The sequence below is a fragment of the Triticum urartu genome, chromosome 7 (assembly GCF_003073215.2).
Source record: "Triticum urartu cultivar G1812 chromosome 7, Tu2.1, whole genome shotgun sequence".
In the NCBI taxonomy this organism is placed as follows: Eukaryota; Viridiplantae; Streptophyta; class Magnoliopsida; order Poales; family Poaceae; genus Triticum; species Triticum urartu.
The window spans coordinates 654,236,809-654,260,958 of NC_053028.1; positions in this window are offsets into that span (position 1 = coordinate 654,236,809).

The following is a 24,150-nucleotide window of genomic DNA, read 5'->3' on the forward strand; positions in this document are numbered from 1 at the left end:
CGGTGGTTAAGAAGGTATGTTGCCGTGGCGAGTGCTTCTGCCCAGTAGGACGGTGGCATCTGTGCTTGGAATAGGCGTGTACGAGTGATGTCGTTGAGAGTACGCAAAGCACGCTCGGCCTTGCCGTTCTGGGGAGAAGTGTAGGGGCAAGACATACGTAAGTGAATTCCATGGCGAGCGAGGAACTCGACTAGGGTGGAGTTGACGAACTCGGTACCATTGTCGGTTTGTAAAGAAACCACCGGGAGGTTAAACTGAGTACGGGCATAGGCGACAAAGTTAATGAGCACATCAGAAGTATCGGATTTGCGCTGAAGGGGGAAAGTCCACATAAAATGAGAGAAATCATCAACTATGACAAGGTAGTATTTAAAACCAGAATTGCTCGCGACAGGTGAGGTCCATAAATCACAGTGGATTAACTGAAAGGGAATAACACAAATAGTTTGAGACCTAGTGAAAGGTAGACGAACGTGCTTGCCTAGTTGGCATGCATGACAAACCATAGTAGCATTATTACATGGAATAGAAAAATCCCTAGATAGATGTGACATAGAGTCACGGCCTGGATGTCCTAAACGGCGATGCCACAGCTCGGTGGAGGTGGTGGAGGCGATGAGACCGAGTGGTGACGGAGAGCTGGCGCTGGTGGAGAACTCGTACAGCGGACCGGGGCTACTGCAGCGTATGATCTCGCGCCTTGTTTGAAGATCCTTGATGGAAAAACCAAAAGGGTCATACTCCACAGAACAAGCATTATCAATAGTGAATTGACGAGTAGAAAGAAGGTTTTTAATGATGTCAGGAACAACTAGCACATTGTTTAGCTGAAACGTGCGGTGTGGTGTAGAGAAAGTAGTGTGATCGGTGGTAGAAATTGGTAAAGAAACACCATTGCCAAAGGTGACATGAGAGGAAGGAGAGGGTTCACTGGGAGAGGAGAGTATACCGGGGTCTCCGGCCATGTGAGAGGCGGCTCCAGAGTCCATTACCCATGCGGCGGTGGCGCCGGTGTTGGAGGAACCAGCGGCGTTGTTCAGAGCTGCGATGAGAGCAGAACAGTCCCAAGCGGGGGCGACATTGTTGGAGAAGCCGGAGCCAGGCACCACGTACTGAGTCGCAAGGGGCGGCGGGTTGGAGCCGAACGCCTGGCCGTGGAGCGGCGCGAGTTGGGTCGTGTAGGCCTGCTGGCCCGGAGGGACCCAAGTGGCCTGACGAGGCGGCGGTCCGGTGGGACGGGGCCCAAGCAAGCCTGGTCCGCTGGGAGGGAGGCTCGGGCCGCCAGCTGGGCTGCATCTGCTGCGCCTGGCTGGTGTAGGGGTTGAAGCAGACCCATGGGCCAGGTGAGGCGGGCGAGTTGCCAGCGGGTGCACTGCCGCCCCCTCCGTTCTTCTTCTTCTTCTGCCAGCGCGCGTTGCCGCCTCCACTGCTACCTCCATGGCCGGAAGTGGAGCCAGAGCCGGCGGTGTGGCCGTAGAGGGCGATCTGGGAAGACGATGATGGCAGGAGGTGCTGGGCGAGCTGGTTCTCGCGAAGCAGAAGGAGAGAGCGGGTCTGCAGGAACGTCGGAGCCGGAACCTGCATGGTTACCAGCGTCGTGATGTCGGAGAAGCGAGGATTCAACCCACGGAGGCAGTTGAGGACCAAGGTTTGATCCGACACGGGCTGGCCAACGTCAGCAAGCGCATCAGAGAGGGACTTGAGCTTGTGGCAGTACGCGGAGACGGTGAGGTCGCCTTGGACGAGGGCACGGAACTCCGCCTCGAGGTAGACGGTCCGAGTGAGCTGATTGTCAAGAAAGAGGTTGCGGATGAGCGCGTAGGCCTCATACGCGGTCTTATCTTGAGCCATGATGATGTCGAGGATGTCGTCGCTGATGGAGCCGTAGAGCCATGAGCGGACGACGTAGTCCAGGCATGACCACTCAGCGGTGCGGTCGGCGGCGGGAGTGTCGACAGAGACGTGGTTGGTGAGCTCGTACTTGCCAAGAAGGACGCCGATTAGCATGCGCCACTTGAAGAAGTTTGACTTCTGGAGGTCGAGGACAACGGGAACGTGTGTTTTCACGCTGGCGACGTTGACGGCGAGGGAGGCCGGTGATGCGGCCGGAACCACAACGGTGGAGAGGGCGCTGGATGTCATGGCAGAGGAAGAGCTGGCTGGTGAGGTCATGGCGGCGGCGGAAGCTTGTCTAGATTGGAAAAGCTGATACCATATAAACGAGAAAGAGTTTTTTGAGGGAAGGCGCCTCTCAATGGGGCGATCAGCTCATGTATATATATGCCAGATTACACTGCCTTAGAAGCCAAGGAAAATCCTCCTCGTATCAATTTACAACCCAATAATAGAAAAGATACAAAGGCAGGATATACACTAGAATATACAGAGAATATACGTTAACACACACTGTGATTCTTCAGGTCACCAACCAAACAACATCCAGGCAGATTCCAGGCGTGCTTCAGGCCAGGCAAATCATCCCCAGGAAACGATCCAAACAGGCCCTTAATCACTACACAAGGAGGCACGACCAACTTGAGGAAAACGTGCATTTTTTTTGTTTTCTTAGTTTTTCTTTTCTTTTCTTCTTTTCCTTTTTTTGTTTGATTTTCTTATTTCTTCTTGGGTTTTCTTTTTTTGTTGCTATACTTTGGTTGTTGTTGTTTTTCGGTTTCTCTTTGTTTCTCTCATGCTTTTAATCTTTTTTTCTTTTCTTTCTCATTTTTCTTCGGTTTTTTGTTTTCTTTCATTGTTCTGAATGTTTCTTTGTTTCTTTATTGGTTTTCAAAGTTTACAATTCTTTTTTCTGCATTTGTTTCTTCGGTTTTTATGTTCCGCATTATTTTTGTTTGGTTTCTTTTTCGATTTTCATAGTTTTCTGTTTACCTTTATTTCTTTTGGTTATTATTCTATGTTTGTTTATACATCAAGAATATTTTTCTAATCATGTTTAACATTTTTATAATACATGATCAACATTTTGTCTAAAACTTTCTTAATTTTCTAAGTGGTTGACTAAAGAAATTCAAATACTAATTATTAATTTTAATAAATGGTCAAAATTGTTCCTATATATATTGAACATTTTTAAATGCTTAATTAATATTTTAAAATAAATGTAAACATTTTTTAATTCATGATAAAAAATCGTACACAGACTTAACATTTTATGCAGTCTTGATTAAGATTTTAAATTTAAATTTAATATTTTTAAACACATGGTCAATACTATTTCTATACACATTTAACATTTTATAAATGCTTGATTAATATTTTTTTAAATACTTGTTCAATATTTATCAAATGCTTGATTAACATTTTTGTATATATATATTATCAAAATTTTCCATCATTTTTTTAATACGTGCTCAACATTATTTCTATACACATTTAACGTTTTTCAATTGGTTGATTAAAAATTTTAGTTACTTTTCAACATTTTTAAAATGCTTAATTAACATTTTTATATACATGATCAATTTTTTATATCATTTTCAATACATGGTCGGCGTTTTTTTCTATACACATTTAACATTTTCTAAATTCTAGATAAATATTTTTTAAGTATTTGTTCAAAAGAATTTCAAGTCCTTGATTAACATTTTTATATACATGATCAAGTTATTTGATCTTTTTTTAATAATACATGGTCAATAGTTTTTCTATACATATTTAATATTTGCTAAATGATTGATTAACATGTTTTAATTTATGTTCAAATTTTTTGAAATGCTTTGATTAACATTTCCTATATACATGATCAAATTATGTCATACACATTGTATTCTTTTGCATACATTTCGTATATGTGATAAACATTTTCTTTATACACATTTTAAAAAATCGAATGCTTGAATGACATTTTTCAAATGTTTTATTTACAGTTATTTTTGTAATTTAATTACTTAAAATATTTTTGTAATGTAACACAAGGGGAAAATGAAGCTAAAAATGAAAATGAAAAATGAAAAAAAAAACAGAAAACGAGGTTGTGGTCCTGCTCGCCTGGGCTGGCACAATTCAAGCGCAATCTTCAGCGACGTTCCCTCTATTTGCATGAAGCGAGACATAGGAGCTACCTTAAAAACGACCTTGTTCCATCTAGTGGCGACTCAGCGTGAATTATTGAACGGGCTTGGCCCAAAATTATTGAACATGCTGAGCCCAAAAAATTCATTAAAAAAATTCTTGTAATGAAAAAATTGCCTCGAATAAGATGCAACAAAATTTTCCATTGCCATATTTTTTTAATACAATACAATTTATAAAATCGCCAGGACTCTAAAATTGCCATCTTAATAACAAAATTGTAAAACAAAATACCTTAATTTAGCATGGCAAGAAATGCGTAAATTTGTCAGACCTACAAAAATACCAACCTAACACATATAATAACACAAAAAATGGCATCTTAAATAGTTAAAAACTTTGAGAATTATTTTTGTTTTCAAAACACGCAGAAATGATAGGGGCCCCCTAGCTAGCGAGCCCAACCCAAGATCAAGATAAAAAACATACAATTTGCCATGTTATGTACATAACATTTGCCATGCTATACAAAGTGAATTTGTCGTGCCCAACTACCACATATTAGTGATCTCAAACACACAAAGATATATAGTAAGAAAAATTAAAGGGAGAGTTGTCGCATTATAGATAATAATTTTTCCAAGCCTCATAAACCAAAATTTAACATGACTCTGAAAATTAGAAATGGTACAAAAAAGTCTCAGAAAAAACTAGCTATGATACGACAATGCAACTTGCCATGTATCAAAAATTTATTTTTCCATGGATGTAAAATTTGGCATGGTAATTTGTCATGGATGTGAAATTAAATTTGCCTTGAGAAGTAAATTTTCATGTGATGAGGAAACAAAAATTTGTAAAAGCAAAAACAATCTACCTTGGTAACTGTCATGACAAAAATTGGCTAGTTTATCTTCCATGGCAAACAAACATAACATGTTTGCCAAGGCAAAATCCTTTACATTTTGTATGCGATAAAAAAGTGTGTTTTTTTGCCATGAATTAGAGTTCAGTTGTAGGAAGTTTTTCCGCCATAGCACCTATACATACATCATGTCAACTTGATGGCAACCAGAATGTTGGTAATGTTTCTCTACCTTGGCAAACAAACATGACATTTTTGCCATGGCAAACTTAAAAAATATGTTACAAGAACAATTTATAAACTTACCATGTGATCAAATACAAAATGTCCATGCTATTCACAAAATATTTGCCATGCTACATACAAATGATTTGCCATCCCCCATACAGAAAAAGTGTGGTTTCGCCCCCTCCCCCTATCCCCTTATCAAAAAAATTGCCATGTCAAAACCCTTAAAATAATGTTATAAGAACAATTTCTAAACTTCAATTTTGGTCCATACAAAACATGTCTACAAATTGCCATGAACTATAGAACAGTTTCGTAACATTTTTGCCATGAACTAGAATTCAGCAATGGGAAGTTTTTCTACCATGGTGCCTATACATACAACATGTAACTTGATGGCAAAAGAATTTCGTTATGTTTCTCTGCCATGGCAAACAAACATGACTTTCTTGCCATGGTAAACTTAAAAAGAACTATTACCAGGACAATTTGTAAGCTTGCCATGTGATCATTCAAAAATTGGCATGCTATGTACAAAACATTTCCCATGCTACATACAAACGATTTGACATCCCCTGTATAGGAAAAATGTGGTTTGGCACCCCCCCCTCGTTTCCTTATCCAAAAAATTGTCATGCTATACACACAAAATTTGCAATTCCCAACTACCACATACCAGTGATTTGAAAACATGCAAAATATGTATAGTTAAAAAAGCAAAAAAGAAGAAGAGAATTTGCCATGTTGTAGATAATAGATTTGCAATAGCTATTGAACTAAAATTTACCATGGCCGTGAAATTATAAATTTGCTATAGTTCTAAATCTAGCCATGGCACGGCAAATTGCCATGTCTCGGAAATTTAAATTTGCCATCAATGTAAAACTCGTCATGGTGTGTACATGAAAAATAGGTATCCAACTCAAAATGCAAATTATAAGCCCGCATGGAAATTTAGAAGAAAAAAACAATTTTCCACGTGAAAACATTCATACAGTTTTCCATGAGAAACAATTAGCCTTGTGAACATTTCAAACATTCATACAGTTTCTCATATATTTGGTCAATTAGCATAACAACAAAAGTAACTAGGAAAATCTATGGATTAACGCATGAACCACTAAAAAGTTGAATCTCACAAATTCGCATCATATATATAAGAATTGAGAACAGTGCATCACCTTCAGTAAGGAGCTAGGACTACACAACGATGTTGTCGGCGTCGACGCCGAGGGCTAGCAAGGGATGTCGCCGTCCTTATGAGAGCGTACTCCAGGGTGGCGGACTTGAGATCCCGTGAGGCGGCATGGTCGTGGTTTGGTGAAACATCGACATGAAGATGACGGTGGCGGGTCCGAATTAGCGGAGCATAGGTGTGCGAGGATGCGGTGATTGTGAGCTCTGACGTGCAGGACAATGGCGAGGATCTCCTCTTCATCTGCCTCGCATGAGGAGGCAGCGATCAGATGATTGCTCGATCGCCTCTGCCAGCGGTAGCAGCGTGCAGGCGATTGACGCCGATCAAATCTCAGGGAGGGGGAAGAGAGAGTGGGATGAGGAAATGATATCAGACAATAGGGGAAAAGAATGTGGGGACTATTGGGTAACGTAGTATTTCAAAAAATTTACCTACGATCACGCAAAATCTATCTAGGAGAAGCATAGCAACGAGCAGGGAGAGTGTGTCCACGTACCCTTGTAGACAGAAAGCGGAAGCGTTAAGTAACGCGGTTGATGTAGTCGAACGTCTTCGCGATCCAACCGACCAAGTACCAAATGCACGGCACCTCCGCGATCTGCACACGTTCAGCTCGGTGACGTCCCTCGAACTTAGATCCAGCTGAGGCCGAGGGAGAGTTTCGTCAGCACGACGGCGTGTTGACGGTGATGATGAAGTTAGCGACGCAGGGCTTCGCCTAAGTACTATGACAATATGACCGAGGCGGAAAACTGTGAAGAGGGGCACCACACATGGCTAAGAAATCAACTTGTGTGTCTATGGGCTGCCCCCTCCGCCATATATAAAGGAGTGGAGGAGGGGGCCGGCCGACCTCATGGGGTGCGCCCCAAGGGAGGAATCCTACTCTTACTAGGAGTAGGTTCCCTCCTTTCCTAGTCCAACTAGGAGGGGAATGAAAGGGAAGAGGGAGAGAAGGAAAGGGGGGCGCCCCCGCCCCTCCCCAATTCGGATTAGGATGGGGGGGGCGCCCCTCCACTTGGCCGCCTCCTCCTCTCTTCCACTATGGCCCATGAAGGCCCATTAAACCCCCCGGGGGGGTCCGGTAACCCCCAGGTACTCCGGAAAATATCCGAACCTATCCGAAACATTTCTAGTGTCCAAACATAACCTTTAAATATATCAATCTTTATGTCTCGACTATTTCGAGACTCCCCGTCATGCCCGTGATCACATCTGGGACTCCGAAAAACCTTCGGTACATCAAATCACATAACTCACAATACATATCATCATCAAACGTTAAGCGTGCGGACCCTACGGGTTCGAGAACTATGTAGACATGACCGAGACTTATCTCCGGTCAATAACCAATAGAGGAACCTGGATGCTCATACTGGTTCCTACATATTCTACGAAGATCATTATCGGTCAAACCGCATAACAACATACGTTGTTCCCTTTGTCATCGGTATGTTACTTTCCCTAGATTCGATCGTCGGTATCATCATACCTAGTTCAATCTCGTTACCGGCAAGTATCTTTACTCGTTCCGTAATGCATCATTCCGCAACTAACTCATTACCGAGAGGGCCTAGAGATACCTCTCCGACAATCGAAGTGAAAAATCCTAATCTCGATCTATGCCAACTCAACAAACACCATCGGAGACACCTGTAGAGCATCTTTATAATCACCCAGTTACGTTGTGACGTTTGATAGCACACTAAGTGTTCCTCCGGTATTCGGGAGTTGCATAATCTCATAGTCATAGGAACACGTATAAGTCATGAAGAAAGCAATAGCAATAAACTAAACAATCATAGTGATAAGCTAACGGATGGGTCTTGTCAATCACATCATTCTCTAATGATGTGATCCCGTTTATCAAATGACAACTCATGTCTATGGTTAGGAAATATAACCATCTTTGATTAACGAGCTAGTCAAGTAGAGGCATACTAGTGACACTTTGTTTGTCTATGTATTCACACATGTACTAAGTTTCCGGTTAGTACAATTCTAGCATGAATAATAAACATTTATCATGATATAAGGAAATATAAATAACAACTTTATTATTGCCTCTAGGGCATATTTCCTTCAGTCTCCCACTTGCACTAGAGTCAGTAATCTAGATTACATTGTAATGATTCTAACACCCATGGAGTCTTAGTGTTGATCATGTTTTTCTCGTGAGAGAGACTTAGTCAATGGGTCTACAACATTCATATCCATATGTATCTTGCAAATCTCTATGTATCCCTCCTTGACTTGATCGCGGATGGAATTGAACTGTCTCTTGATGTGCTTAGTTCTCTTGTGAAATCAGGATTCCTTTGCCAAGGCAATTGCACCAGTATTGTCACAAAAGATTTTCATTGGACCCGATGCACTAGGTATGACACCTAGATCAGATATGAACTCCTTCATCCAGACTCCTTCATTTGCTGCTTCCAAAGCAGCTATGTACTCTGCTTCGCACGTAGATCCCGCCACGATGCTCTGCTTGGAACTGCACCAACTTACGGCTCCTCCATTTAATAAAACACGTATCCGGTTTGTGACTTAGAGTCATCCAGATCAATGTCAAACCTTGCATCGACGTAACCATTTACGAAGAGCTCTTTGTCACCTCCATAAACGGGAAACATATCCTTAGTCCTTTCAGGTATTTCAGGATGTTCTTGACCGTTGTCCAGTGATCCATTCCTGGATTACTTTGGTACCTCCCTGCTAAACTAATAGCAAGGCACACATCAGGTCTGGTACACAACATTGCATACATGATAGAACCTATGGCTGAAGCATAGGGAATGACTTTCATTTTCTCTCTATCTCTCTGCAGTGGTCGGGCATTGAGTCTGACTCAACTTCACACCTTGTAACATAGGAAAGAACCCTTTCTTTGCTTGATCCATTTTGAACTTCTTCAAAACTTTACCAAGGTATGTGCTTTGTGAAAGTTCAATTAAGCGTCTTGATCTATCTCTATAGATCTTGATGCCCAATATATAAGCAGCTTCACCGAGGTCTTTCATTGGAAAATTCTAATTCAAGTATCCTTTTATGCTATTCAGAAATTCAATATCATTTCCGATCAACAATATGTCATCCACATATAATAACAGAAATGCTACAGAGCTTCCACTCACTTTCTTGTAAATACAGACTTCTCCAAAAGTCTATATAAAACCATATGCTTTGATCACACTATCAAAGCGTATATTCCAACTCCGAGATGCTTGCACCAGTCCATAAATGGATCGCTGGAGCTTCCACACTTTGTTAGCACCTTTTGGGTCGACAAAACCTTCTGGTTGCATCATATACAACTCTTCTTTAAGATATCCATTAAGGAATGCCCCTTTGACATCCATTTGCCAAATTTCATAATCATAAAATGCGGCAATTGCTAACATGATTTGGACAGACTTAAGCATCTCTACGATGGTCTCATCGTAGTCAACTCCTTGAACTTGTCGAAAACTTTTCGCAACAAGTCGAGCTTTGTAGACAGTAATATTACCGTCAGCGTCAGTCTTCTTCTTGAAGATCCATTTATTCTCTATGGCTTGCTGATCATCGGTCAAGTCAACCAAAGTCCACACTTTGTTCTCATACATGGATCCCATCTCAGATTTCATGGCCTCAAACCATTTTGCGGAATCTGGGCTCATCATTGCTTCCCCATAGTTCGTAGGTTCATCATGATCAAGTAACATGACCTCCAGAATAGGATTACTGTACCACTCTGGTGCGGATCTTACTCTGGTTGACCTACGAGGTTCGGTAGTAACTTGATCAAAAGTTTCATGATCATCATCATTAGCTTCCTCACTAATTGGTGTAGGAATCACTAGAACTGATTTCTATGATGAACTACTTTCCAATAAGGGAGCAGGTACAGTTACCTCATCAAGTTCTACTTTCCTCCCACTCAGTTCTTTTGAGAGAAACTCCTTCTCTAGAAAGGATCCATTCTTAGCAACGAAAATCTTGCCTTCGGATCTATGATAGAAGGTGTACCCAACAGTCTCCTTTGGGTATCCTATGAAGACAAATTTCTCCGATTTAGGTTCGAGCTTACCAGGTTTAAGCTTTTTCACATAAGCATCGCAGCCCCAAACTTTAAGAAACGACAACTTGGGTTTCTTTCCAAACTATAGTTCATATGGTGTCATCTCAACAGATTTAGATGGTGCCCTATTTAACATGAATGTTGCCGTCTCTAAATCATAACCCCAAAACGATAGCGGTAAATTAGTAAGAGACATCATAGATCGCACCATATCTAATAAAGTGCGGTTACGACGTTCAGACACACTATTACGCTGTGGTGTGCCTGGTGGCGTGAGCTGCGAAACTATTCTGCATTGTTTCAAATGAAGACCAAAATCGTAACTCAAATATTCTCCTCCACGATCAGATCATAGAAACTTTATCTTCTTGTTACGATGATTTTCCACTTCACTCTGAAATTCTTTGAACTTTTCAAATGTTTCAGACTAATGTTTCATCAAGTAGATATACCCATATCTGCTTAAATCATCTGTGAAGGTCAGAAAATAACGATACCTGCCGCGAGCATCAACACTCATCGGACTGCTTACATCAGTATGTATTATTTCCAATAAGTCTGTTGCTCGCTCCATTGTTCCAGAGAACGGAGTCTTAGTCATCTTGCCCATGAGGCATGTTCGCAAGCATCAAGTGATTCCAAAAGCCCATCAGCATGGAGTTTCTTCATGCACTTTACACCAATATGATCTAAACGGCAATGCCACAAATAAGTTGCACTATCATTATTAAACTTATATCTTTTGGCTTCAATACTATGAATATGTGTATCACTACTATCATGATTTAGTAAAAATAGACCACTCATCAAGGGTGCATGACCATAAAAGACATTACTCATATAAATAGAACAACCATTATTCTCTGATTTAAATGAATAACCGTCTCGCATCAAACAAGATCCAGATATAATGTTCATTCTTAACCCTGGCACCAAATAACAATTATTCAGTTCTAAAACTAATCCCGAATATAGATGTAGAGGTTGCGTGCCGACGGGGATCACACCGACTTTGGAACCATTTCCCACGCGCATCGTCACCTCGTCCTTAGCCAATCTTCGCTTAATCCGTAGACCCTATTTCGAGTTGCAAATATTAGTAACAGAACCAGTATCAAATACCCAGGCGCTACTGCGAGCATTAGTAAGGTACACATCAATAACATGTATATCAAATATTCCTTTCACTTTGTCATCCTTCTTTTCCGCCAAATACTTGGGGCAGTTCCGCTTCCAGTGACCAGTCCCTTTACAGTAGAAGCACTCAGTCTCAGGCTTAGGTCCAGACTTGGGCTTCTTCACTTGAGCAGCAACTTGTTTTCCGTTCTTCTTGAAGTTCCCCTTCTTTCCTTTGCCCTTTTTCTTGAAACTAGGTGGTTTATTGACCATCAACACTTGATGCAACTTCTTGATTTCTACCTCCGCAACCTTTAGCATCGCGAAGAGCTCGGGAATAGTCTTATTCATCCCTTGCATATTATAGTTCATCACGAAGCTTTTGTAGCTTGGTGGCAGTGATTGAAGAACTCTGTCAATGACACTATCAACAGGAAGATTAACTCCCAGTTGAGTCAAGTGATTATGATACCCAAACATTTTGAGTATATGCTCACTGACAAAACTATTCTCCTCCATCTTGCAGCTATAGAACTTATTGGAGACTTCATATCTCTCAATCCGGGCATTTGCTTGAAATATTAACTTCAACTCCTGGAACATCTCATATGCTCCATGACGTTCAAAACGTCGTTGAAGTCCCGGTTCTAAGCCGTAAAGCATGGCACACTGAACTATCGAGTAGTCATCAGCTTTACTCTGCCAAACGTTCTTAATGTTGTCAGCAGCATCTGCAGCAGGGCTGGCACCCAGCGGTGCTTCCAGGACGTAATTCTTCTGTGCAGCAATGAGGATAATCCTCAAGTTACGGACCAGTCCGTGTAATTTCTACCATCATATTTGAACTTTGCTTTTTCAAGGAACGCATTAAAATTCAACGGAACAACAGCACGGTCCATCTATCTACAATAACATAGATAAGAAAAATACTATCAGGTACTAAGTTCATGATAAATTTAAGTTCAATTAATCATATTACTTAAGAACTCCCACTAAGATAGACATCCCTCTAATCATCTAAGTGATCACGTGATCCATATCAACTAAACCATAACCGATCATCACATGAAATGGAGTAGTTTTCAATGGTGAACATCACTATGTTGATCATATCTACTATATGATTCATGCTCGACCTTTCGGTCTCAGTGTTCCGAGGCCATATCTGTTATATGCTAGGCTCGTCAAGTTTAACCTGAGTATTCCGCGTGTGCAACTGTTTTGCACCCGTTGTATTTGAACGTAGAGCCTATCACACCCGATCATCACGTGGTGTCTCAGCACGAAGAACTTTCGCAACGGTGCATACTCAGGGAGAACACTTATACCTTGATAATTTAGTGAGAGATCATCTTATAATGCTACCGTCAATCAAAGCAAGATAAGATGCATAAAAGATAAACATCACATGCAATCAATATAAGTGATATGATATGGCCATCATCATCTTGTGCTTGTGATCTCCATCTCCGAAGCACCGTCATGATCACCATCGTCACCGGCGCGACACCTTGATCTCCATCGTAGCATCGTTGTCGTCTCTGCCAACTTATGCTTCTACGACTATCGCTACCGCTTAGTGATAAAGTAAAGCAATTACATGGCGATTGCATTGCATACAATAAAGCGACAACCATATGGCTCCTGCCAGTTGCCGATAACTCGGTTACAAAACATGATCATCTCATACAATAAATATAGCATCATGTCCTTGACCATATCACATCACAACATGCCCTGCAAAAACAAGTTAGACGTCCTCTACTTTGTTGTTGCAAGTTTTACGTGGCTGCTACGGCTAGCAAGAACCATTCTTACCTATGCATCAAAACCACAACGATAGTTTGTCAAGTTAGTGTTGTTTTAACCTTCTCAAGGACCGGGCGTAGCCACACTTGGTTCAACTAAAGTTGGAGAAACTGACACCCGCCAGCCACCTGTGTGCAAAGCACGTCGATAGAACCAGTCTCGCGTAAGCGTACGCGTAATGTCGGTCCGGGCCGCTTCATCCAACAATACCGCCGAACCAAAGTATGACATGCTGGTAAGCAGTATGACTTATATCGCCCACAACTCACTTGTGTTCTACTCGTGCATATAACATCTACGCATAAAACCTGGCTCTGCCACTGTTGGGGAACGAGTAATTTCAAAAAAATTCCTACGCACACGCAAGATCATGGTGATGCATAGCAACGAGAGGGGAGAGTGTTGTCCATGTACCCTCGTAGACCGAAAGCGGAAGCGTTTGCACAACGCGGTTGATGTAGTCGTACGTCTTCACGATCCGACCGATCAAGTACCGAACGTACGACACCTCCGAGTTCAGCACACGTTCAGCGATGACGTCCTCGAACTCCGATCCAGCCGAGCTGTTGAGGGAGAGTTTCGTCAGCACGACGGCGTGGTGACGATGTTGATGTTCTACCGACGCAGGGCTTCGCCTAAGCACCGCTACAGTATTATCAAGGTGGACTATGGTGGAGGGGCACCGCACACGGCTAAAAGATCCAAGAGATCAATTGTTGTGTCTAGGGTGCCCCCGTATATAAAGGAGGGGAGGAGAGGGCCGGCCAAGGGGAGGAGGCGCGCCCAAGGGGGAGTCCTACTCCCACCGGGAGTAGGACTCCTCCTTTTCTTATTTGGAGAGGGAGAGGGAAGGAAGAGGGAGTGATACGTCTCCAACGTATCTATAATTTTTGATTGCTCCATGCTTCATATCGATTAGAGAGTTAAAGAAGGAGGCGATAACTGAGCCTTCCGAGGCGCAGTTGATCTAGAGTGATGGCCGGCTTGACTTGTTAAGACGCCACAAGTGAGGGATGAAGAGGTAGGGGAAAGCGCAGACGATGGGGTGGGCGTTCTCTCGCGCGCCGCCTCCCCGCCTCCCTTAGTGGATCTTCCAATTCTCGGACTGTAGTTATATCGGGGTTTAGAGGATGTTACCGGATCACGCACGGTGTGAACTAAATGAACCGCTGGCCATTCGACTTGACAGATGTCGCTCAATATTTTTTATATATTTTAATAGGTATTCCGGTGGAGTTTCAGGACTTTTGGAGTTGCGTAGAATAGGTCTCTAATATTTGCTCCTTTTTCCAGCCCAGAATTCCAGCTGCCGGCATTCTCCCTCCTTATGTAAACCTTGTAAAATAAGAGAGAATAGCCATAAGTATTGTGACATAAAGTGAAATAACAGTCCATAATGCAATAAATATATCGATATAAAAGCATGATGCAAAATGGACGTATCAACTCCCCCAAGCTTAGACCACGCTTGTCCTCAAGCGAAAAGCCGATAACAATAAATATGTCCTCATGTTTAGAGGTAGAGGCGTCGATAAAAATAAAATACGGACATGAAGGCATCATGATTATTCTCATAACAACAACATATATAGATTTTGTCACATGATTACTTATGTTCAAGTGATGATCTATTCACAATGCAAAAGTATAAATCATAAACCTTATTGGGCTCCAACAAACTAAAATCTCAGTCATTGAAGCAGTTGCAATTTATCATAACATCGGAAAGAGTCTATGTCAGAGCTAAAAAGCAAGTCCACATACTCTAGTATCATCTAGTCCTCCATAATTGCTAACACTCACGCAATACTTGTGGTTACGGAGCTTTAATCGGACACAGAGAAAGATAGGGACTTATAGTTTTGCCCCACAACCTTTTACCTCAAGGGTAATGTCAACAATAATGGTTCATGCTCCCCTACATCCAATTAGATATATATATCATGTTCTTTCCAACATGCTGAGCTTGCCAAAGGATAAAATGAAAAAGAAAAGGTGAAGATCACCATGACTCTTGCATAAGGTAGAAGATAATAATAAAAGATAGGCCCTTCGTAGAGGGAAGCAGAGGTTGCCATGCGCTTTTATGGTTGGATGCACAAAATCTCAATGCGAAAGAACGTCACTTTATATTGCCCCTTGTGATATGAACCTTTATTATGCAGTTCGTCGCTTTTATTACTTCCACATCACAAGATCGTATAAAGCTTATTTCTCCCACACCAATCAATCATACAAATTTAGAGCAATTTTTATTGCTTTGCACCAATGACAACTTACTTGAAGGATCTTACTCAATCCATAGGTAGATATGGTGGACTCTCATGGCAAAACTGGTTTAAGGGTATTTGGAAGCACAAGTAGTATTTCTACTTGGTGCTAAGAATTTGGCTAGCATGAGGGGGAAAGGCAAGCTCAACAAGTTAGAGGATCCATGACAACATACTTTATCTCAGATATAAGAAAGATATAAATCATTACGTTGTCTTCCTTGTCCAACATCAACCCTTTAGCATGTCATATTTTAATGAGTGCTCCCAATCATAAAAGATGTCAATGATAATATATCTATATGTGAAAACCTCTCTTTCCTTATTACTTCCTATTAATTGCAACAATGACCAAAGCTATGTCTGCCAACTCCCAACAACTTTTAATCATCATACTCTTTCTATGTGAAGTCATTACTCTCAATAAGATCAATATGAACTTTTTGTTTCTTTTTGTTCTTTTCTTATTTCTTTTATTCACCCAAGATCATGGCAAAATAATCAAGCCCTTGACTCAACACTAATCTTTATTATATATAGCTCACGGACTCGATTACAAAGAGAGATCATAAAGCAAACTCAAAACTAGATCATGCCATAAACTTTATTCTACTAGATCAAGATACTACTAATAGGATCGAACATAAAAAAACCGGTAAAGATAGGAGTTGTGATGGTGATACGATACCGGGGCACCTCCACCAAGCTTGGCAGTTGCCAAGGGGAGTGCCCATACCCATGTGATTATATCTCCTTTGTCGGTGAAGAAGGTGGAGGTGTTGTAGATGATGCGGGCCTTGCGTCCATCTTCCAAGGCATAGGTTCTCCATCATAGAAAGATGATCGAGTCTCCGGGATCCTCAAATCTGCAGCCAAACTCATCCTTTTGAATCTATATTCATACTCACAGTTTCGGTTTTGCAGGTCATAGATTTGGGCTTGGAGGTGCTCGATCTTCTCATGAAGCTTGAAGATAGTCTCCCCGATGTTGTCAGCATCCAACTTGTGGTTGCTAGTGAACTCCGCGATCATCATGTGGTTAGAGTTGAGTCCACGTTCCACCATCCCTTGGCACTGGAAAACTTGTTGCTCCACTGCTTCGAGCCTCGTCTCCATGCTTCCGGTCCCCTTTGGTCCCTCTTCATCGCGGATGTGCAGCAACCCATCACGCAAATCAATGGTTTGAGGGTGTCGCAGCACCTCCGCGAGGTAAGGGTTGATGACCTTCTCGAAGAACTTGTCCTTGGAGGCGCTTGGGGCCGTCATGATAACCTAGATCTGTCAGAAAAACAGCTCGAAACAAGAACTGAGGAGGTTTGCGTGATACGGGAGTCAAAACCTTCGGGAGGTTATATAATGAATTTTTACCGACCAAAATACGTATCGTGCAAGAAAACGGAGTCCGGAAGGCACACGAGGTGCTCACGAGGTAGGGGGCGCGCCCACCCCCTCGTGGGGCTCTCGTGTCCTTCCCGGACTGCTACTTATTTTTCTAAATATTCCAAAACAGAGAGATATTGCCTTAAAAATTGTTTTGGAGTCGGTTTACTTACCTACCACATACCTATTCATTTTCGGAGTCTGAAACGGTCTGGAAGGTGTCCCTTATGTATTCCTCCGGGGTTACGGTTTCAATAATATTGGTTTCAACATTTATGGGATTACCTGAGATATAATGTTTAATTCTTTGACCGTTTACCACCTTCGGATTTGTGCCTTCAAAGTTGTTGATTTTTATGGCACCAGAACGATAGACCTCCTCGATAACGTAGGGGGCTTCCCATTTAGAGAGAAGTTTTCCTGCAAAAAATCTTAAACGAGAGTTGTATAGCAATACATAATCACCTACATTAAACTCATGTTTTTGTATCCTTTTGTCATGCCATCTTTTAACTTTTTCTTTAAACAACTTGGCATTTTCATAAGCTTGGGTTCTCCATTCATCAAGTGAGCTAATATCAAATAACCTCTTCTCACCGGCAAGTTTAAAATCATAGTTGAGCTCTTTAATAGCCTAATACGCCTTATGTTCTAGTTCGAGAGGTAAGTGACATGCTTTTTCATAAACCATTTTATACGGAGACATACCCATAGGATTTTTATATGCAGTTCTATAAGCCCATAATGCATCATCAAGTTTCTTGGACCAATTCTTTCTAGACCTATTAACAGTCTTTTGCAAAATTAATTTGAGCTCTCTATTGCTCAACTCTACTTGACCACTAGACTGAGGGTGATAAGGAGATGCAATTCTATGATTAACATCATATTTAGCAAGCATTTTACGGAAAGCACCATGAATAAAGTGGGAACCACCATCAGTCATTAAATATCTAGGGACTCCAAACCTCAGAAAAATAACTTCTTTAAGCATTTTAATAGAAGTGTTATGATCAGCACTACTAGTTGGAATAGCTTCTACCCACTTAGTAACGTAATCAACAGCCACTAGAATATGTGTGTATCCATTAGAGGCAGGAAAAGGTCCCATATAATCAAAGCCCCAAACATCAAACGGTTCAATAACAAGAGAATAATTCATAGGCATTTCTTGACGTCTGCTAATATTACCAATTCTTTGACATTCATCACAAGACAAGACAAACTTACGGGCATCCTTGAAGAGAGTAGGCCAGTAAAAACCAGATTGCAATACCTTATGTGCAGTTCTATCTCCAGCGTGGTGTCCTCCATAAGCCTCGGAATGACACTTGCGTAGGACCCGTTCTTGTTCATGCTCAGGTACACAACGTCTAATAACACCATCTACTCCTTCTTTATAAAGATGTGGGTCATCCCAAAAGTAATGTCTCAAGTCATAGAAAAACCTTTTCTTTTGCTAGTATGTGAAGCTAGGTGGTATAAACTTAGCAACAATATAATTAGCATAATCAGCATACCATGGAGTACTATGAGAAGTAGTTATAACATTTAATTGTTCATCGGGAAAGCTATCATTAATAGGTAGTGGGTCATCAAGAACATTCTCTAACCTAGACAAGTTGTCTGCAACGGGGTTCTCAGCTCCCTTTCTATCAACAATATGCAAATCAAATTCTTGTAGCAAGAGAACCCATCTAATAAGTCTAGGTTTAGCATCTTTCTTTTCCATAAGGTATTTAATAGCACCATGATCAGTGTGAATAGTTACTTTAGAATCAATAATATAAGGTCTGAACTTATCACAAGCAAATACAACTGCTAAAAGCTCTTTTTCAGTAGTAGCATAATTTCTTTGAGCATTGTCTAGAGTATTACTAGCATAATAAATAACATTTAATTTCTTATCAACTCTTTGCCCTAGAACAGCACCTACAGCATAATCACTAGCATCACACATAATTTCAAAGGGTAAATTCCAATCAGGTGGCTGAACAACAGGTGCAGAGACTAATGCTTTCTTAAGTATTTCAAATGCTTCTACACAATCATCATCAAAGATAAATGGTATATCTTTTTGCAATAAATTAGTCAGAGGCCGAGAAATTTTTGAGAAGTCCTTAATGAACCTCCTGTAAAATCCGGCATGACCAAGGAAACTTCTTATACCTTTGATGTCCTTGGGACATGGCATCTTTTCAATAGCATCGACCTTGGCTTTATCAACTTCAATACCTCTTTCAGAAACTTTATGCCCCAAGACAATACCTTCATTAACCATAAAGTGGCACTTTTCCCAATTCAAGACAAGATTAGTTTCTTCACATATCTGCAAAACTCGATCAACATTGCTCAAGCAATCATCAAAAGAGGAACCATAGACGGAAAAATCATCCATGAAAACCTCACAAATCTTTTCACAAAAGTCAGAGAATATAGCCATCATGCATCTTTGAAAGGTAGCAGGTGCACTACATAAACCAAAAGACATACATCTATAAGAAAAAGTACCAAAAGGGCATGTAAAAGTAGTCTTTGATTGATCTCTAGCCGACACAGGTATTTGAGAGAAACCAGAATAACCATCTAGAAAGCAATAGTGTGTATGTTTGCATAATCTTTCTAGCATTTCATCAATAAAAGGTAAGGGGTAATGATCTTTCTTAGTAGCTTTATTTAATTTGCGGAAATCAATTACCATCCTATAACCTGTGATAATTCTTTGTGGAATCAATTCATCTTTATCATTAGGAACAACAGTAATACCTCCCTTCTTAGGGACACAATGGACAGGACTTACCCACTGACTATCAGCAACGGGATAAATTATACCTGCCTCCAGAAGCTTGAGTATTTCTTTTCTTACCACTTCTTTCATTTTAGGATTCAGACGTCATTAAGGATCACGAACTGGTTTGGCATCTGCTTCCAAATTTATTTTATGTTGACATTGAGTGGGACTAATGCCCTTAAGATCATCAAGAGTATATCCAATAGCAGCACGATGCTTCGTCAGAGTTTTCAATAATCTTTCTTCTTCATGCTCTGACAGGTTAGCACTAATAATAACAGGATATATCTTCTTTTCATCAAGATAAGCATATTTAAGATTATCAGGCAACGGTTTAAGCTCAAACACGGGATCACCCTTGGGTGGAGGAGGATCCCCTAAAATTTCAATAGGCAAATTGTGTTGCAGAATAGGTTCCTGTTTAAAGAATACTTCATCTATTTCCCTTCTTTCATTCATGAACATATCATTTTCATGGTCTAGCAAATAGTGTTCTAAAGGATCACTAGGAGGTACGGCAATAGAAGCAAGACCAATAATTTCATCCTTACTAGGTAATTCTTCCTCACGGTGTTGTTTACTAAATTTAGAGAAATTAAACTCATGAACCATATCATCCAAGCCAATAGTAACAACATTCTTTTCGCAATCTATCCTAGCATTAACAGTGTTCAAGAAGGGTCTACCAAATATAATGGGACAAAAGCTATCTTGCGGAGAAGTAAGAACAAGAATATCAGCAGGATATTTAGTTTACCCACACAAGACTTCAACATCTCTAACAATTCCAATTGGTGAAATAGTATCTCTATTGGCAAGTTTAATTGTGACATCAATACCTTCTAACTCAGCAGGTGCAATTTCATTCTTAATTTCTTCGTATAAAGTATGCGGTATAACACTAGCACTCGCACCCATATCACATAAGCCATGATAACAATGATCTCCTATTTTAACAGAAATAACAGGCACGCCTACCACAGGTCTATGTTTATCTTTAGCACAAGGTTTAGCAATTCTAGCAGTTTCACCTTTGAACTGAATAACATGCCCATCAATATTATCAGAAAAGAGATCTTTAACAATAGCAATATTGGGTTCTACTTTAACTTGCTCTGGGGGTGTATAAGTTCTAATATTGCTTTTACGAACAACAGTTGAAGCTTTAGCATGATCCTTTATTCTAACAGGGAAAGCTGGTTTCTCAACATAAGAAGTAGGAACAATAGGATCATTATAAGTGACAGTCTTTTATTCAACTTTAATAGGTGCTGCTACTTTTACTTCTATGGGAGGATGATATTTAAACCACTTCTCCTTAGGGAGATCAACATAAGTAGCAAAAGATTCATAGAAAGAAGCTACTATCTCAGAGTCAAGTCCATATTTAGTGCTAAACTTACAGAAAATATCGGTATCCATAAAAGATTTAACACAATCAAACTTAGGTGTCATACCTGACTCCTTACCTTCGTCAAGGTGCCAATCTTCAGAGTTGCGTTTAATTCTATCCAATAAATTCCATCTGAATTCAATAGTCTTCATCATAAAAGAGCCAGCACAAGAATTATCGAGCATGGTTTGATTATTATGAGAAAGCCGAGCATAAAAACTTTGCATAATTATTTCTCTCGAGAGCTCATGATTGGGGCATGAATATAACATTGATTTAAGCCTCCCCCAAGCTTGAGCGATGCTTTCTCCTTCACGAGGCCAGAAATTATATATATAATTGCGATCACGATGAACAAGATGCATAGGGTAATACTTTTGATGAAATTCCAATTTCAATCTTTTATAGTTCCATGATCTCATATCATCACATAGCCTATACCATATCAATGCATCTCCCTTCAAAGATAAAGGGAAGACCTTCTTCTTAGCAACATCATCGGGTATACCTGCAAGCTTAAATAATCCACAAACTTCATCCACATATATTAAGTGCTCATCAGGATGCTTTGTTCCATCTCCTGTAAAAGGGTTAGCTAGCAGTTTTTCCATCATACCCGAAGGAAATTCAAAAAGAGTTTCATTTTCAATAGGTTCAGTAGGTTGAGGAGCAACTCTTTGCTCTACTGGACGGGGTGAAGATACCCCGAACAAGCCCCTCAGAGAATTACTTTCCATAGTAGCAAGTGACAGTAAATTTCAGCACACTATATAAATTTTTCCTTACCAAATTCCACCTACCAAAGGCGCTACACTCCCCGGCAACGGCGCCAGAAAAGAGTCTTGATGACCCACAAGTATAGGGGATCTATCGTAGTCCTTTCGATAAGTAAGAGTGTCGAACCCAACGAGGAGCAGAAGGAAATGATAAGCGGTTTTCAGCAAGGTATTCTCTGCAAGTACTGAAATAAGTGGTAACAGATAGTTTTGTGACAAGATAAATGGTAACGAAAGTAACAAAAGTAAATAAAGTGCAGCAAGGTGGCCCAATCCTTTTTATAGCAAAGGACAAGCCGGAACAAACTCTTATAATAGGAAAAGCGCTCCCGAGGACACATGGGAATATCGTCAAGCTAGTTTTCATCACGTTCATATGATTCGCGTTCGGTACTTTGATAATTTGATATGTGGGTGGACCGGTGCTTGGGTGCTGTTCTTACTTGAACAAGCATCCCACTTATGATTAACCTCTATTGCAAGCATCCGCAACTACAACAAAAGTATTAAGGTAAACCTAACCATAGCATGAAACATGTGGATCCAAATCAGCCCCTTACGAAGCAACGCATAAACTAGGGTTTAAGCTTCTGTCACTCTAGCAACCCATCATCTACTTATTACTTCCCAATGCCTTCCTCTAGGCCCAAATAATGGTGAAGTGTTATGTATTCGACGTTCACATAACACCACTAGAGGCTAGACAACATACATCTTATCAAAATATCAAACGAATACTAAATTCACATGACTACTAATAGCAATACTTCTCCCTTGTCCTCAGGATGAAACGTAATTACTCACAAAGCATATTCATGTTCATAATCAGAGGGGTAATAATATGCATATAGGATCTGAACATATGATCTTCCACCAAATAAACCAACTAGCATCAACTACAAGGAGTAATCAACACTACTAGCAACCTACTAACACCAATCCCGGACTTTGAGACAAGAATTGGATACAAGAGATGAACTAGGGTTTGGAGATGAGATGGTGCTGGTGAAGATGTTGATGGAGATTGCCCTCTCCCGATGAGAGGAGCGTCGGTGATGACGATGGTGATGATTTCCCCCTCCCGGAGGGAAGTATCCCCGGTAGAATAGCTCTGCCGGAGCTCTAGATTGGTTCCGCCTCGTGGCGGCGGAGTCTCGTCCCGAAAAGTTCCCTCTGATTTTTTCTCATCGAAAGACTTCATATAGGAGAAGATTGACGTCAAAGAGCCACCAGGGGGCCCATGAGGTAGGGGGCGCGCCCTAGGAGGGGGGCCGCACCCCCCACCCTCGTGAGCAGGGTGTGGGCCCCATGGAATTCATCTTTGGCGAGGATTTTTCTTTATTTATTTTAAGATGTTTCGTGGCGTTTCAGGACTTTTGGAGTTGCGCAGAATAGGTCTCTAATATTTGCTCCTTTTCCAGCCCAGAATTTGAGCTGTCGGCATTCTCCCTCCTTATGTAAACCTTGTAAAATAATAGAGAATAGCCATAAGATTGTGACATAAAGTGAAATAACAGTCCATAATGCAATAAATATCGATATAAAAGTATGATGCAAAATGGACGTATCGGAGCCCAGTGGGGGGGGGTGCTTCCTTTTATTTATCTATTTTGTTTGTTTGTTTCTTTCTATTTTGTAATTTCTTTTCTTTTTGTTTATTTTCTTTTCTATTTGAAATCATTTTAGATTATCTAGGCATTTTATAAAATTGGGTTTATTACACCATATTTACTTATGCAAAATATGGCACCTCCTGAACATTTTTGTTTTAAATTTTGAAAAACTTTTATTGTTGACATTAATTTGAATTTGAATTTTTAAACGGTTTTGATCCAACGCGATATTATCAACAGTAACTAGGGTGACGTGGCACCGTTAGCATGGGATTACTGTAGCTTAATTATCCGGGCGTCACAATTCTCCTCCACTACAAGAAATCTTGTCCCGAGATTTAAGAGGGGGAGTGGCTGGGAAGGTATTTGGTTACAAAATTCTAATGAGTGTTCTCAGTTTTGGTTGCTCTTCCTGAAGTAGTTGATCCTCTTCGTTGATGTCTTTATTTCTCTTCTTTTCAGGTCATCATGATGAAGTCGTCCTCCTTTCTTAGAAAATTATGTCGTACTTACGAATAGGTAAGGGGCTGCTCTACAACAATAGAATGGTATAAGGGGAAATCATTTGGGGTTATCCCAGAAATGAACACATGGGTATCTCTCGAGTTGAACGAATGAAACA